This window comes from Notechis scutatus, chromosome 4 (genome assembly GCF_049901735.1).
Source record: "Notechis scutatus isolate UNSWTSFEM ecotype Mainland chromosome 4, rNotScu1.2, whole genome shotgun sequence".
Lineage (NCBI taxonomy): Eukaryota > Metazoa > Chordata > Lepidosauria > Squamata > Elapidae > Notechis > Notechis scutatus.
This window is the reverse complement of record NC_142012.1, coordinates 40325052-40341539: the sequence shown is the minus strand read 5'-3', so window position 1 is coordinate 40341539 and position 16488 is coordinate 40325052. Positions and strand designations below refer to the sequence as shown.

Genomic DNA, 16488 nt, shown 5'->3' with positions numbered 1-16488 from the left:
TCTGGATAGACAAAAAGCTCTGCTAGGACTTGCAAAACTTTTTTAGAAGTGACAAAAAAGCATAAATTTTACTTACTGATAGAAAAGCAATCTATATTAAAGTTCTGCAGGATTTCCACTTTAAAACACACATGAGCAGCAAACTATCTCTGAGATTTTGGGGGGAGAGAAGTTGTAGCTTAATTTTAAAAAAATATGGGCAGATTTAGAAGATTGGCTTGTTTGACCAGGGTAAAAAGAAAATAGATATATCTGGTTGCCTTTCTGAAATTTTGTTTACAATGATTGATTGACAAAGCATTTGGACCTTGTTTTCCTTATCTCTAAGAGATGAGCTATGGGAAGAAGAGAGGTTATGTTTTGTTTAGAGATGGTCATAAGCTCCTAAAATTGTTTTTCCCTTCTGGGTTAGGGTTAGGGTTTCTTCATTTATAATTCTTAATAAAATTATTTGAAAATATATAATGGATATCCAAGAAAAGAAACAAATAGATCAATGAACAATGAATTCAGAATTCTCACTCAAAGTACAAATGACCAAACTATCTTACTTAGGATGGCACAGGCCTATATCTCTGGAGAAGGGTCTAATAATGGGAAAAGTGGGAAGAAAGAGAAGAAGAGATGGCAACCAGTGTTAATGAGTGCATAATTTAAAGACCTGTAGGACCAAGCTACGGCAGATAATCGTGGGAAAAATCTATCTATGCATTTGCTAAGAGTTGCCACATACTTGATGGTATATAACAGTGTTGGTGAATCTTTTCAGCAGCAAGTCCCGAAACGGGAGCGCACGTGCATGTGTGCCAGAAACCAGAAGAGCAGCCGGCCATTGCATACGCGCACGCCAGCTGGCTGCTCTTCTGGTTTCCGGTGCACACATGTGCACTGGCCACCTGGTCTTCTGGTTTCTAGTGCACATGCATACGCAAAGACCAGCTGGCCAGTGTGTATGCGCGTGCCAGAAACTGGAAGAGCAGCCACCTGCTGTGCGCATGTGCACCTGGAGGCTACTCTTCCAGTTTCTGGAGCTCCCATGCATGTGAATACAAGCTGGCAGGCACGCTGGAACCCAGAAGAGCAACAGCGAGATGGCTCTGTGTGCCACTTTCAGCACGCGTGGCATAGGTTTGCCATCACAGGTATATAATCAAGCAACTTTGTATATTTTGTTTCAAAATATGAAGCTATATATAACACATGAGTTAATTTGATCAATTATACCAGAAATATCCATTTTAATTGGTAAAGGATCTTTAGGTTCTCAAAATGGGCGTTGGTATGTTTACCTGAGAATGCCTTTTCTATACACGCTGCGAGAGAGTCCAGGAATGGGTAAGACTCCTCCCTCTGACGTTATCGAGCTGAGTCTGCCATAGTATAAAAGCCAGCCGTGCTGCTGGCTCCCCAGCTTTTTCGGCGAAGAAACTTTACAGACGTAGCGTGTCTCTGGAAAATAAAACAGTGAAAACAACCCATCCCAACCAAGACCAGACAAATACAGGGTGGAGCTGGACTTCTCACAGCATGTATAGAAAGGGCATCCTCAGGTAAATATACGAACACCCATTCTCCTGGGTATACCAGGCTGCCGAGGTCGCTGCACTCCTAGTAGAGTGGGCTGTGAGCTTCTTGGGAACCAGAAGAGAAAAAGTCTTATAGGCAGTGGAAATACACGCCCAAGTACTCACAGCCTTCCTCTCTGTCGAGCAGGCTGAAGCCTCGACACTGTAGAAGAGCAGATCTCTGCTCTCCTTGATGGCACAGCTCCACTGGATCCTCGGGAGCTGTGCTGATGACTTTTTTCTTTTTGCTTTCTGTCTTTGATCTAAGTAGCCGCTACGTGAATAGGCAAAACTCCAGAGACACTAGCTCTTTAACATTCAACATTCGAAAAGCTGGGGAGCCAGCAGCACGGAGGCAGACTCAGCTCGATGACATCAGAGGGAGGAGTCTTACCCATTCCTGGATTCTCGTAGGAGCATGGAGAATTAATTTGCATACTTCATTTTTAACCAAATATATCAATATTTTTACCCAAGAACTTTCCCATATGGAGCCCAGTCATTTTTCCTCATTAATGTCATATTGGTCCAAGCCACTTTCTCTTCTAACACATTCAGGCTAACACATCTTGTTTTCTGAAAAATCACATATTTAATATATTAAAATATTTTAAAGCATTAATCACTAAAATTTGGAATTCAGGTATGAAACACAGCCTTATCACCTTCTGGAAGACCACAAGATAGCATTAGTTGTGCAATATCTTTCAAGGGGGGCACAGATGAAAATGAGAGTAGGAAGCTTCTTGGAGACAAATCAATAACACCACATGCATTCTTAAATATCTGCAACCAAAGGAACAGTCTGAACCTGCACCATCAAATCATGATATTTTGCTGCCAAACTTTGGGAATACATTTTTGGGAGTTTTGAAGGTTTCTTGTGGCTTGAAGATTACCCAACAGTTCTTTAAACACTCAAAAAACACTAAGGAAACAACGAGAATCAAGCAATAAAACTGGGGTGTAAACAAGAAACTGACAATCAGAAGGCATAGGGCAAAACACTATAAGGATTAAAAGAGTGAACTTGAGCTAAAGGACATGCCAGAAAGGACCAAGAAAAAGATATACACCAGAAGAACCAAATGCTTTTATACTACCTCCTTCCAGAAGGATCCAGGGGTCAATTAGAACAACAGTACCATTTCTGTTCTGTGACTCACTCAATAGGGCACATACAGAGATTTCAACAGCTTTGACAGTCACATAAATGAGAAATGGCTGCAAGTCAGAATCCAATTTCAACCTGATTTCAGATACTGTGAGATATATATGCTCACATAAACAGCACTAGATCTACAGATATCCAAATGGTCACTGGGCCTATATTTCTTTCAAAGTGTCTTTTTGTCTCTTAGTAAATACTGTTGAAATTGAGAAAAATGCATATCCTGGAGGAAAGGGAGCAGATTCAGGAAGACAGCACAAATGCTACAAAAATTTTTGTGTAAACCAAAACATTGTACACCTAATAAGGAACCAACATCATACACAGATTCAACTGCAAATATTTCAACCAACATTAGCACAAACAGGGTGCTGAGTATCACAAAGAAGTAAAGAACACATAACTACAACAAAGTTGTTAGACCAGAAATACTTATCTGTGACTTCAAAATGAACCATACATTTGACCAGGTACATATAGAAATAATTCACTAAGCAAACAGCCAAGGAGCCAGAGAATTGAAGTGAAGGAACCATCATCAGAATAATAACACTTAGATACAAGTTACCTCCTAATCAGGTACAAAATCAAGCTACTCACAACAAACTGACAAGGCAGAACCCTCAGAACTGAATTAATATCATGTCCAACTAATAAGTAGTTTCCAAGAAGCAACCAATCACCAAGCCCCCCCACAAACACACATCTAAGCTACTGCTATTCCATAACATCAGTGAGATAAGTCTTACCAGGACTTCTGGGAAGAATGGAAGACTGAAAACAGCTCTGCATAAGAGAAGCTGATGACTGTAACTAAGAACATGGAATTGATGCGGAACTTGGGCGTTGGTAGAAGTTACCGTGAACGCCCTTTCTATCTATGCTGCGAGAAAGCCCAGGATGTGTTGACTCCTTCCTAAGATGTCATTTAGCTGAGTCTGTACTAAGATATAAAAGCCAGCCACCGGAAGAGACCCCAGCTTTGGCGAAGATATTTGACAGACTGAAAGGTATCTCTGAAAGCACAAAACGAATACAGAAATATGTCCTACCCTCTCCAAACGAATCAAGGGAGGGGCTGGGCTCTCTCGCAGCATAGACAGAAAGGGCGTTCACGGTAACTTCTACCAATCCCCATTCTCCTCCATGCTGCATCGAGAGCCCAGGATGGGACATAACAAAGCTTGCATGTCCACGGGCGGGTCCTCGTCCAGCTCATCACACTGACTGTGGAACCACTAGTTGAAGCACCCGTCTGCTGAAGGCTGCAGTTGCCGAGGCAAAAGCATCCAGACGGTAGTGTCTGATGAAAGGAGACAGGGATGTCTACGTGACCGCACAACAAATCTCCTCCAAGGATGCTTGGGTCGCCCAGATAGCAGAAGTGGCCGCGCTTCTGGTAGAGTGCGCTGTCAGACCTTGGGGAACCGGCAGGGCAGCTTTGTAGGCCTGCTCAATGCAAGACCTGACCCACCTGCTAATAGAAGGAGAAGAGGCCTTGTGCCCCAAGTGAGAAGGGAAAAAGGAAACAAACATGGCTTCCGACTTCCTGAAGGAGGAAGTGCGCTTAATGTATATTCTAAGAGCCCTTCTTACGTCTAGCATGTGCCACTGCCACTCTAAGTCATGGTGCGGGAGGGGGCAGAAGTCAGGCAACATAATGTCCTGGGACCTGTGAAACCAGGTGTTAACCTTTGAAATAAATGAGGGGTCCAGACGGAGAACAACCCTATCATCGTGAAAGGAACAAAGGTCTTGTCCGATGGAAAGAGCAGCGAGCTCGGAAACCCGCCTGGCTGAAGGGATGGAAACGAGGAACATTACCTTCAGAGTCAGGAAACGGAGAGACACTGTTCTAAGGGGTTCAAAGGGGGGCTTCTTAAGGTATTAAGGACCACATGAAGGTCCCAGGAAGGATACCTGTGAACCACCAGTGGGTGCAGATTGGAAGCCCCTTTCAAAAACCTCCTGACTGAAGGGTGATGGTATAAGGAAGGAAGCGAACCCCATGAGAAAAACCGAAGAGAGGGCCGCAACCTGCCTGCGTACGGTGTTGTGGGCCAAACCTTTCTCCAGACCATGCTGAAGGAATCTAAGAACTTCTGCCAACTGGGCTGAAGTAGGAGAGAGACCCTCCCTAAGGCACTATCAGGAAAAGGCCTTCCAGGTGGCATCATAGATGCGCCTTGTAGAAGGTTTGTGAGACGTCAGGATAGTGAGGATGACCCTTTCTGGGAGATCAGCATCCTCTAGCCACTGTCGCTCAAGTGCCACACGATCAGCTGAAGAGAGATTAGATGAGCTGGGATCCTCCAAGGAGAAGCCACAGATATGTTGACCAGGTCCGCAAACCAGGGCCTCCTTGGCCAATAGGGTGCCAGGAGGAGGAGCTCCGCTCGTTCCTCCAACATCTTCCGAATTACTGCCGGAATGATGGGAAGCGGGGGAAAGGCGTAGAGGAGACCCTTGGGCCATCTGCACCGAAGAGCACTGGTCCCCTCTTCTCCCTGGCAAGGAAACCTGGTGAAGAATCTGGTGACTTGGGCGTTTTGAGGAGTGGAGAAGAGATCCACCTCCAGTGTTCTGAATCTGAGGGAAAGATCCCTGAATAGAGATGGAAGAATGGACCATTCTGCCTGGTCAACTAGGCTCCTGCTGAGCCAGTCGGCCTGGGAGTTGTCGACCCCGGAGATGTGGTCCACCGAGATCGACAACAGGTGTTTCTCTGCCCATAACCCCAACCGTTGAGCCTCTTTCTTGAGGGCTTTAGACCTTGTCCCCCCTTGCTGGTTGACATGAGCCCTTGCAGCCATGCTGTCCATAAAGACTAGAACATGAGAGCCGGTCACTGATTGCCTGAAATGCTTGAGAGCCAGAAAAGTGGCTCTGAACTCTAGCCAATTTATGGGAAGGGTCTGCTCTGACCTGGACCAAACACCCTGAGCTATCTGGCCCTGCATATGGGAACCCCAACCCAGGAGGCTGGCATCGGTGGTTATCACAAGCCTGTCTGGGTCCCTGAACAGGAGTCCCTTCCGATTGACGGGGAACGTCACCAATTGAGAGATCACTGGATTTGTGGCAGGAGCAGGACCTTGAGGGATGAGTGTCTGGTTCCTGCTCGTAGGTAGGGAAGCAGGAACCATTGGAGTGGTCGGGAGCGGAGCCGAGCCCACGGGACGATGCCAATACAGGAGACCATCTTCCCCAGAAGTTTGGACAGCAGTGACAGGGGGACAGTTTGATGTTGCTGGATCTGGCTGATGATCTCTGCAAGGCTCTTTCCACGAGCTGGGGACAGGAAAACCTGGCACGACGTGGTATCGATGACTGCTCTCAAGTGTTGCAATTTGGTTGTGGGAGAGAGCTGGCTCTTTTTGGTGTTGATGGAAAACCCATGGCTCTGGAGATATGACAGGGTAATCTGCAGATCCCGATGGGCCGCAAGGATGGAAGAGGAAAGAATCAAAATGTCGTCCAAGTAGCATTGGATCCTCACTGGAACAGAACGCAGAGATGCCCTCAATGCTGCCAGAGCCTTTGTTAAGACCCTTGGAGCCGATGAGAGGTCGAAGGGAAATGCTCGATACTGGTAATGGGTATTCTGGTAAAAGAAATGGAGAAACTGGCAATGATGAGGCCAAATGGGGATGTGGAGGTAAGCCTCCATGAGATCAATGGAACAGAGGAGGTCGCCCTCCTAAAATAGAATGCAGAGTCTGCATTTTAAATCACCTGCATTTTACAAATTGTTGAGGAATTTTAGATCAAGGATGGCTCGCCACATCCCCGAGGCTTTGGAAACGATGAAAAGGCGAGAGTAAAACCCACATCCCCGTTGAGGGGGGGAACAGGTTGAATAGCCCTGATTTCAAGAAGGTGTTGAATGGCCTGATTCATGAGGGTTTGCCTTGAAATGTCCCGAGAGACAGGACAGATCAAAAAATTTTCTGGGAGTGGCGTTAGGAAGTCCAATTGTAACCCTGACCTAATAGTGCTGAGCACTCAGGCATCCGTCGTTGACTCCTCCCATTTGGAGGCAAAGAGGGCTAGGCGACCTCCAATGGGTGGCGAGAACAAGGGATTACTTAGAGCAATGGAAGGAACAACCCCCTTCCCCCGAAAGGGCCGTTTACCAGTAGAAGGTTTTTGCCTGCCAGATGCTTCCACACATTGGTCTTGGCGTTGGGAGTACAGCCTCTGAGAGCGAGGGAATGTCTCTGCTCGAAAAGCAGGAGGGCGATAAGAAGCTGGGCGATAGTTGGCTTTCTTCCCAGAGGAAGAGAGAATTTTACGTTTATCTCTGGTTTCGATGAGATAAGGTTCCAGAGGATCGCCAAAAAGTTTATCGCCTGTGAAGGGAACTGAAGCCAACTTCCATTTTCGGTGTGACTCTGCCTACCAATTTTGGAGCCATAAAAGTCTTCTTGCTGCTACTGAAGATGCCATTGCCCTAGATACAAATTTGGTGGAATTGAGAGTGGCATCCACAGTGAATTCCGCCGCAGCGATAATTTTGTTAAGGTCTTGGTGAGACCGAAGGTCAGAAGCAGGCAATCTATTCTGGAGTTGGTGAAGCCACCGTATGGATGCCCTCGTGAAAAAGGATGCTGCTGTTGAAGCCCGAACAGCCCATGTGGTGGCCTGGTGATTGCGCTTGAGGGTCTGTTCTGAACATTTGTCATCCAGTTTCAGGATATCTTCTGGCTCAGTGGGAGTGCCAGAAGATGAGAACGAGGCCACAACTGGAATGTCAACAGAAGGCACTGCCAGGGCATTGTCCAGGGCTGCGCTAACGTTGTAGAAATGCTTATCCAGAGAAGATGGGCGAGGACCTGCCGAAGGGGAAGCGCACTGTTGCTTGACCATGTCCAGGAACAACGTGGGAAAAGGCAAAACTTCTGCATGCACTACAGGCTTGGAGAAGAGCGAGTCTCCTTGGCCAGAGGGATCTCCTTGTGGCTCAGAAGCCACTTCCTCCAGCTACAGCTTGGCAGTGACCAAGGCCTTGCTGAGTAATGGCCTGAAGAGAGTAGGTTTGAAGACCAATGCAGAGGATGTCTGCTCTGGGCGAGAATCTTCTTCCTCTGAAAGATTTTGGTCATAAATCTCACCCTCTTCACGCTCTGAACGAGAGGAGTAACTGTGTTCAGATGGTGAAGCCCCTCCTTCCTCATCAACCTCCTCCCATTCTGGTAGCAAAGAATGGACCCTGAGGTCCTGGGGCCTGTGTAAATCAGGATGATGAGGCAAGGAACTTATAGATTGACAAGGGAGAAGGTCTGAACCCTTTCCAGAGGTTGAAGAATTTGCTTGAAGCCTTCAGCCAATCCTTGCCTAATGGCCAATGAGACAACATCTTGGATATCCCCTGGCCTATGCTCCAAGGTAGAGGCAGAAGGCAGAAGGCCCGCTGCTGTGGGAGTGAAGGTGGCTTCAGGCCTAGATTGAGAAGAGGGTCGAGGTCTGTAGGAAGGGGGTGCATAGGGCCCAGAAGCCTGTTGGAGATCGAGCCCAGATCTGCTGAGGTCCTGAGGATCTGATTGTTCTGCGAAGGTCCCAGGAGACCAGGATGGAAGATGAAATTGCTCATATATAACTTCTCCCCTGGGGGGGGGGCTTGGCTGGGGCCCACAGGTATCACCTGAAACTTGTTGCAGTTGCCCTCTCATCTGCTGAATTGTTTTGTTAAACTGCCGCTCTAGGGCTGCATGCCTGCACTTCTCTGCCCTCAACTTAGCCTAAGTTGCCTTCTTAGGGGCTAGAGCCTTAGCTCTGATTTTAGCAGCCACTCCCTCTGGACTGATTGGGAGTGCTGCCTACGACTTTTTCTCTTATTGGGCTTAAGAGACTGATCCGCTGTGGGGGTGAAAGCTTTGCTTGAGCCTTATCCTGATCCATTTGTAGAAGGAAAGCTCTTGCGTTGGGAAGAAGCTGATTAGAATTTAGAATAATTCCTTTAGGGCATAAAATGGGCCTGGGCTCACAAAATGGCCGCTCACCTCGTGGTGGAAGGCTTCAATCCAAGATGGCCACTGACTAGGAAACCGGGCTCCGAGGTTGAAGAATCGCTCCTTAGGCTAAAAAAGAGCCCCGAGCGAAGTCAGCAGAAGAAAGCACAGCCCCCGGCCACACGATCAGCTGGCTGGCGCTGTTATCGGTTTGCCGATCGTTTTTACGATCGCTCAAACCGCAGGAGTGGGGGAGGTCTCAAGACACTGCCCAGCTTGCCTCCACAGTGCTCTGGCAATGTTGCTCCCAATGTTGCAGGAGAGGGAGCCCTGCTTTCCTGGAAGAGCAGCTGCCCAGATCCCTGGGAGCTGCTGAAGCGAGGAAAAAAGGTCTTGAAATTCATACTTTATTGCTATCTATCAGAACGCTTTCAGAGACACAGCTACTGACTGAAAGAAGCTGAATCAAAAGCTCGGGTCTCTTCCGGTGGCTGGCTTTTATATCTTAGTACAGACTCAGCTAAATGAGTCATAGGAAGGAGTCAACCCATCCTGGGCTCTCGATGCAACATGGAGGAGAATGGCTTCTTTAACTCTTTCTGAACATAGAAAAAAATGTGAATCAACCAAACCGCATTCCATATGGCTGCTCCTCACGAACTGGGAGCAGGATAAATTTGCCATAGTTGCTCAAGCCAAAATTGGAGCTTTCCATTGGACATTTCCTTTATTAATCCCAAAGATGCTTTTTCAGGAGGCAACTGGACTTTCTTGTTTTTTCTTTGAAGAGGTTTCACTTCTCACCCAAGAAGCTTCTTCAGCTCTGACTGGATGGTGAGGAATGAAGGATTTATATTCCTTGCAGACAGCTGATCATTTGCATCCTTTTTGAGTGTTGCTGAAACACTTGGATCTTTATAGTACAGACCTTTAGCTCTGCAATTTGGGATGAACATACTTCAAATGGTGTGGGTGTATGAACAGATTTCCAGGAAAAAATGCACACAACAGGAACCATTAGCACTACTCAGGGAGCCTGAGGACACAGATAAACATCCAAGAAAAACATCCATCCAAGTCCTTCCATTCCCCACCATCCAGTCAGAGCTAAAGAAGCTTCTTGGATAAAAAGCAAAACATCTTCAAAGAAAAACCAAAAAGCCTCCTGAAAAAGCACCTTTGGGACAACCATGACCTGGATGACTGACTTTGCTAAGTTAAAAGGCACTTTTCAGATATCACTGAATAATTTCTTTAAAGAGGTTTTTTGAAATGACAAGACTGAAACAGTAGGTGAGTGCCTTCAAACCTTAATATAAGAAAATGAAATTGTTTCTTTAAAAACTTTAAGAATTTAAAATAAGAATGAAAAAACAAGACAAGGCTCTGGCTGTAGAAAGTTTTAAACAACTTATGGGCTCTGAAAATATTGGAATATTTGATTCTGAATAAGGTTTTGAAATTAATTTTCAGGTATAAATATTGTTTTGTGGGAAGAAAAAATATTTTTGATACTGGATATATAACCAGAGACATATAATAAGCAACTTATAATGTTGTTCAGAGGCTTTTTGAAGAATTGCAATAAGACCTTGAATGACTGATATTAGCTGTGTTATCTGTTCTTAAGGACAGTCTGTTCCCATATAAAGCTGTTATATAAAAGGATTTGTAATAAAATCTGAGAATGTGAATAAGAATTTGCCACTAGACATACAAAAAATGGGTGAGTCTTAAAACTTAAGAACAAAATAAGAATGTCAGTCTCAGAGAGTAATTGAAATATTTTTTTCCCTTGCTAGACTTAAAAAGGTGTCTTTTAAAAAGTTTTGAAGAAATTTGAAACAAGGATCAACAATCATTTGAATGGATTAAGGAGCAACATTGTTTTTTATGCAAAAGGAAGGAACATAAAGATGTTTTACTTGATAATGGTTAAAATGGATCATGTTATTTTGGATGGTTCCTTTTGGACCTGCTGGCATCTAGACTAGAAAGATGTTGGATTTCCTTACAGCTTTAGATTTTGCTTACAGCTGGCATTGTGTTTTAAGCCTTTTTCTCTAGTCACTTGATGTCTCCTAATCTAACAGCATTTAAATAGGCTTAGCCTCTGTCTTTTCCTTAAAGCAAGGGATGTTTATGAACTTATTCTCTTTAAAAAGAGACATTGTCTCTTTTTGTCATCTTAAATTCAGCCTTTTGTTTATACAATGATATTGGGATCACTTTATGACTTTTATATAGGGATCTGTTTACAGTTATAAGCTAAGAGATGGCATGATGACTAACATTTTTTAATTAATGTTATTTTAGGGCTGTTTGGATATCTTACTAATTCCTTGGTTGGAGACAATGTTACTTATTGGATTTGCCTGTACTCAAGCATTGAGTTATAGGACAAAGAACTTTATATCTGTTAATTAAGATGAAGTGAAATTATAGTGATAGTATAACTTGTACTAATGAAATTGCTTTCTTGGTGTTTTTTCTCTCTATTTTTTCTTATGTGTTTTCTTGTACCTGTTATTCACTCTATTTGCTACTTCTTTTTAATATCATCTTTCACTATTGTAATTAAAACTTTTAATAAAATTATAAAAAAAGACATAAGTATTCTAAGCCACCTGATTTTTGAAACAAAAGGAAGTTCAGTGGGTTTGGAAATGACTTGTGAACTAATTATAAACTTTTCCAATAGAAAGCTCAACAGTAAGAAGAAACAGTGATTCACATTTTTCTATAACAACTTTGCAAAGAAATATATATTAAGCAAACTGTACATTTGTAATGCCTACAAGTTGTCTGACATTTATTTTTCCTTAAATAAACTAGGTATTCTCTCCAATTTTGGCTCCCCACCACCAATTTTCTACTTTTGTATTTATTGGGCACATATATTTCCCTTTGGGCTGTTTAAAGAATATTCTCCTTTGCTATAGCTTTATGTATGTTTCTCAAGTTCAAAGTGATTAAAAAATGTCTTATTTATCAGTGGGCTTACTATGACTCCTCTACACAAAATTACTACTAGAAGGAAGGGATTTATTTATAACAATATTTACTGAACCAGTATGCACATTTTTCTATCCCAAGAAATGAAGGGCAGCATATTCTTTACTTTATTGTTTTTTAATCAACTGTTCTCAAAAACCTATTCTTCAAATTGCTTTGATAAGTAATTAACCATAGCTTGTTCAAGTAAGGTCAACATGTACCTTTTATTGGCCACCCAATCTCAGCAGCCTGTTCCATGAAGAACCTGAATTCATTGGTTGAATCTGAATCTGAATCCATTTTTGTGTGTCAACATTAAGAAGCAGAAGAAAATGGAGGTAACAGGATGTTCAGCTGAGTGTAACACTAATGTAGTAAAGGCAAGGTGTGCTGTCTCTACTCAAAGAGGAGCAGGCAAGATGAGATATCTTTACTGCTTTGAAGATGAGAAAATTAAACTGCTGCAAATCATGGGGCATTACTAGAAAACACAGCATAGTACAGGTGAAAAACTATTACATAAAAGTGAACAGATGGATGTACGGCTTAGATAAGATACAGCTTACAGCAAGGGAGGGATTCAAAATCCCAGCAACCGGTTCACTGCCCGGTTGCCGGTGGGCATGGCCATGGTGGGTGTGGCCCACTGGAACTTCCTGTTTCTGGCTTCCGATGGGCCTCGAGAGCCCAGGGAAGGCCATTTTCGCCCTCCCAAGGGTCCAGAGGCCTCCCCTGAGCCTCTGGGAAGGCAAAAACAACTTCCCCTGGGCTCTGGAAGCCCACTGGAAGCCAGAAAGAAGCCTGTTTTGCAACTTCTGGTTTTTCCGGGAGGGCCATTTCTTATCCTCCCAAGGGTCTGGAGGCCTCCCCCAGGCCTCTGGGAAGGCAAAAACAGCCTCCCCGGGCTCTGGAGGCCCACCGGAAGCCGAAAACAAGCCCATTTCATGACTTCCGTTTTTTCCAAGATGAACTTTTTTGCCCTCCCAAGGGTCCGGGGGCGTCCCCCAGGCCTCTAGGAAGGCGAAAACAGCCTCCCCGGGCTCTGGAGGCCCTCTGGAAGCCGGAAATAGGTCCATTTTCAGACTTCTGGAAATTTTCTCCCCTCCAGAGCCTCTGTGCAGACCCTGCACTTACCTCCATTGAAAATGGGCTGCGTGGAGGCTCCTGGGAGTTGAAATACCGGTTCGGCAAACTTTAACAACTGGTTCATCCGAACCAGTCCAAACCAGTCAAATCCCACCCCTGGCTTACAGGTAAGATGTCTCTCTCTTTCTCTCTTTCTCTCTCTCTCCTCCCTTCCTCCCCCTCCTCTCTCTCATAAAGAGAGAGAGAGAGAGAGAGAGTGCATTACTACCACTACACTCTAAATATAGGAATGCCAGCTCTTTCATACTTTGCTTATGATATATCCTGAGAAAGAAACAGATTTTTGTTTTGCTTGATTTTAAATGAGTGAATCAAATACAAAAAAAACAGACTTTCAAGAAAGAAGCTAAGGGCTGGATAAAATGATTCCTTTATTGTACAAACACTTCCTTAGCTTAGACAAGTCAGGCACATGCCACAACTCCAAACAATCACTATGCCAATATGAATCCTTTCTACAGAGAAATACTGATGTTTATATCTTTAAAACATTTAGTTGCATAGTTGAAAATTCCAGTTTGGAACTTTTGAAAAATTGGAACATTTGTACAACTATTGTAAAATAGTTGTACAATAATCATTTTTAAAAACACAGCCTTCACGTTTATTAAGTCAAAAACTAAACTTTTTTAAAAATTCTGTGATGTTTTGAAAGAATTCTATTTAATCTGGGTACTATTATTATCCATATACTGAATCATGATGCATGTGTTTTAAATTATTGCCTTTTCCATATTTTTGTACAGAAAGCAAACAAGTAACATTTATATACTTTCCTATTCTTTTGAAATTATAAACGTATCTATCATTTAACATTTATCATTTAATACATATACAGTTCCTCAACTTACTACAATAGTGACTAGAATTTTCATTGCTAAGCAAAAAAAGTTAAGCAAAGCTGTTGCTAAGGGAGTCATGCACAATTTTATCATTTTTTTGCCATGGTTGTTAAGTGAATTACTACCACTGTTAAGTGAATCACATGGTTGTTAAACAAATCTGGTTCCACCCACTGATTTTGTTCATTGAAAGCCAGCTGGGAAGCTCACAAATAGTGATCATGTGACCCTAGAATGCCGCAACTATTGTAAATGCATGTCAGTTGTCAAGCACCTGAATTTTGATCATGTGACTGTCAGGTGCTGTGACAGTTATAACCACAAGGACTGGTCATTATTTCTTTCAGCACCTCCTAACAGAACACCGGAATGGCTGTAAATCAAGGCCTATCTGAACAACATATACATGAAAGAAAGTTAAAAGGAAATGTTGAAATAATCCACATTCAGATTCATGGATTTGAAATATATAAGCCAGTTTTCCCTACAGTGAATCTTTCCGCATGCTAGAACTGCAATTTGTACATTCCTAAAAGGAGCTAGTTTGGTGTAGTGATTAAAGGAATTAGAGTGTGAGTTCTAATCCTGTAAGAAGGCTGCTGGGCGAACTTTCTCTCAGCTTTAGGAAATTGGCAATGGCAAAAATTAACATAATGTGAATGTACAACCTATTGATGATTTAAAATATCTGCTAAAAATTACTTGTTTTTCTCTCCTTGCTCTATAAATGTCAGATAGTTACATATAGGAATCCAACATCAAACCTGTTCTAAGTATAGAAACAGTACTGTTCATTTGTAAATTGCTTATGAAGTGTGTATACAAAAATGACAACATAAGAAACAGGCATACTTCATAATATAAAAGCATAAAAGGCATGATCATTTGCCTTAGCTACAGCTAATGCAAAATGCATTCAGAACTTAACTGCTAAAGTTCCAAACCATTGGGTTCAATGTGATGTTAACACAATTTGACAAGAGATATTGGCTTCTGCATGAATCTATCTTCTTTCATTAAATACCTATATATAAATGGATCATTCTAAAGCTCATACATACTCTATAATGAAACCTTCCATTAATATATTCCTTCTCACATACGGAACAAGGGTACAGGCAATCTCCTGTTTAAGAATGAGTTCTGTTCCCTAACTCTGTCTTTAACCCAAATTTGTATTTAAGTCTCAATAAGGTTACTGGACCTCTACTTCTGTATATCAAGGATGAGAAACAACAAAAACAAACCTGTTATAACTTTAAGTTTTATACCTCAAAACTGAAGTATAAATATCCAGCAAGGAGAAACCAATTCAAGGAAAACATATTGGAATTCAATCTCTCCTCCTCCTGAAGTGTTAAAGTTTCCTGAAGAGAAAATGATCTGACTAAAAAGGACAACAAATTTTCTTCCTCAAGCCAACAAACTGCTGAAGCCACACAATGCTTCCATTCATTGCTGAAAATAGGCTACCTATGTATTAAAAATACACAAATGATGTTGTGACACTCGTGAAAGCATTGCAGTTTCAGTGATTTGTTAACTTGAGGAAAGAGTTCTGTAAGGTTAGCTGTCATTTTGTAGCAGGTAGCCCCATTCATATCTAGGAGTTGCCTTTAAGTTGGATATTCTTAACCTGGGGACTGATGGGTGTAGTTCAACAATGCAACATAAAGTATGATCTCCTTTTCCTTCAATCAATTAACTGGGACAGTTGTTGGTTTAGTGGTTAATTAAGTTGCCAGCTGCTTCTATCATTTCAGCTAGTATTCTGATACTATTCTAGCCTCATTACAGATCTCTCTTGATCAAAAGATGAAAACAATTTTCTGGAATACTTAACATGTGTTGCTTTATAGCAGTCCATTGTTTTTCTTTTCTTTAAAGCATAGAGCTTTTCTGTAATTACTGTTTTAATGTCACTCGTCTTTCAGAAATCTCAGGCATCCCCAAGCCATCTACTAACCTGAAATGGCCAACTGCTGAACATCAACTATAGAGTAGCACTAGGTGTAAGTGTGAACTTTTTCTGAGACACTTTATACATTTTGTTATGAACTATGGTGGTGCAGAGGTTACAATGCAGTATTGCAGGCTAACTCTGCCCCTAGGCCAGGAGTCTGATCCTGACTGTCTCAAGTTTGATTCAGCCTTCCATCCTTCCAAGTTCAGCAAAATAGGTCCCATATTGTTGGGGGCAATATGCTGACATTTGTACACTGCTCAGGGAGTGCTGTAGAGCACTATGGAGCAGTATATAAGTCCAAGTATTATTGGTATCTTGCTGATTTTCTGTAGTTGGATCATGAAAACTATTCATGAGGAGAAAACCAACTTCAAAATAAAGAGCATGGCTCAAGTCTCTGACACAATGCATATTGGTGGGGTGCAAAATCTATATATGAAAGCTCATCTGATTAAATGAAGACTAGGATGCATCAAGGAACATTTTAACTTTTCTCTGCATTTTCAAGAATTGCTGACAAGATGTTTTTGTTTCTGTGTATCAATTTTCTGTAATACAACAGAGACTGTTGCAATAATTATAATGGATTCAGCTCTCTTTTCCATTCACAATTTTAAAAAACCAGTTATGCTTTAGAATAAAGAATTAAGCTTTTAAAAATAACATGTCTGCTGCTAACTTCTTATTAGTACAATTTCTTTATAAATTAAGAAATTTGGTTTTATTTTCAACAGCTGGTTCTAATATGGTTACATTTAACTGTCATGACCAGCAGACTTTAAATACCCAACATTTAACTGTCATGACCAGCAGACTTTAAATACCCAATTACTACTTTTGGGATGCAAAT

The 16488-nt window shown here is 42.4% G+C and overlaps 1 protein-coding gene and 1 pseudogene across 3 annotated transcripts in view; both read right to left on the bottom strand.

Annotated features, from left to right (window-relative positions):
* TUSC3 (tumor suppressor candidate 3) overlaps positions 1-16488 on the bottom strand; it is a 136556-nt gene that overhangs the window by 101136 nt on the left and 18932 nt on the right. The window lies entirely within an intron of this gene.
* LOC148130712 (uncharacterized) lies at positions 2034-11984 on the bottom strand (annotated as a pseudogene).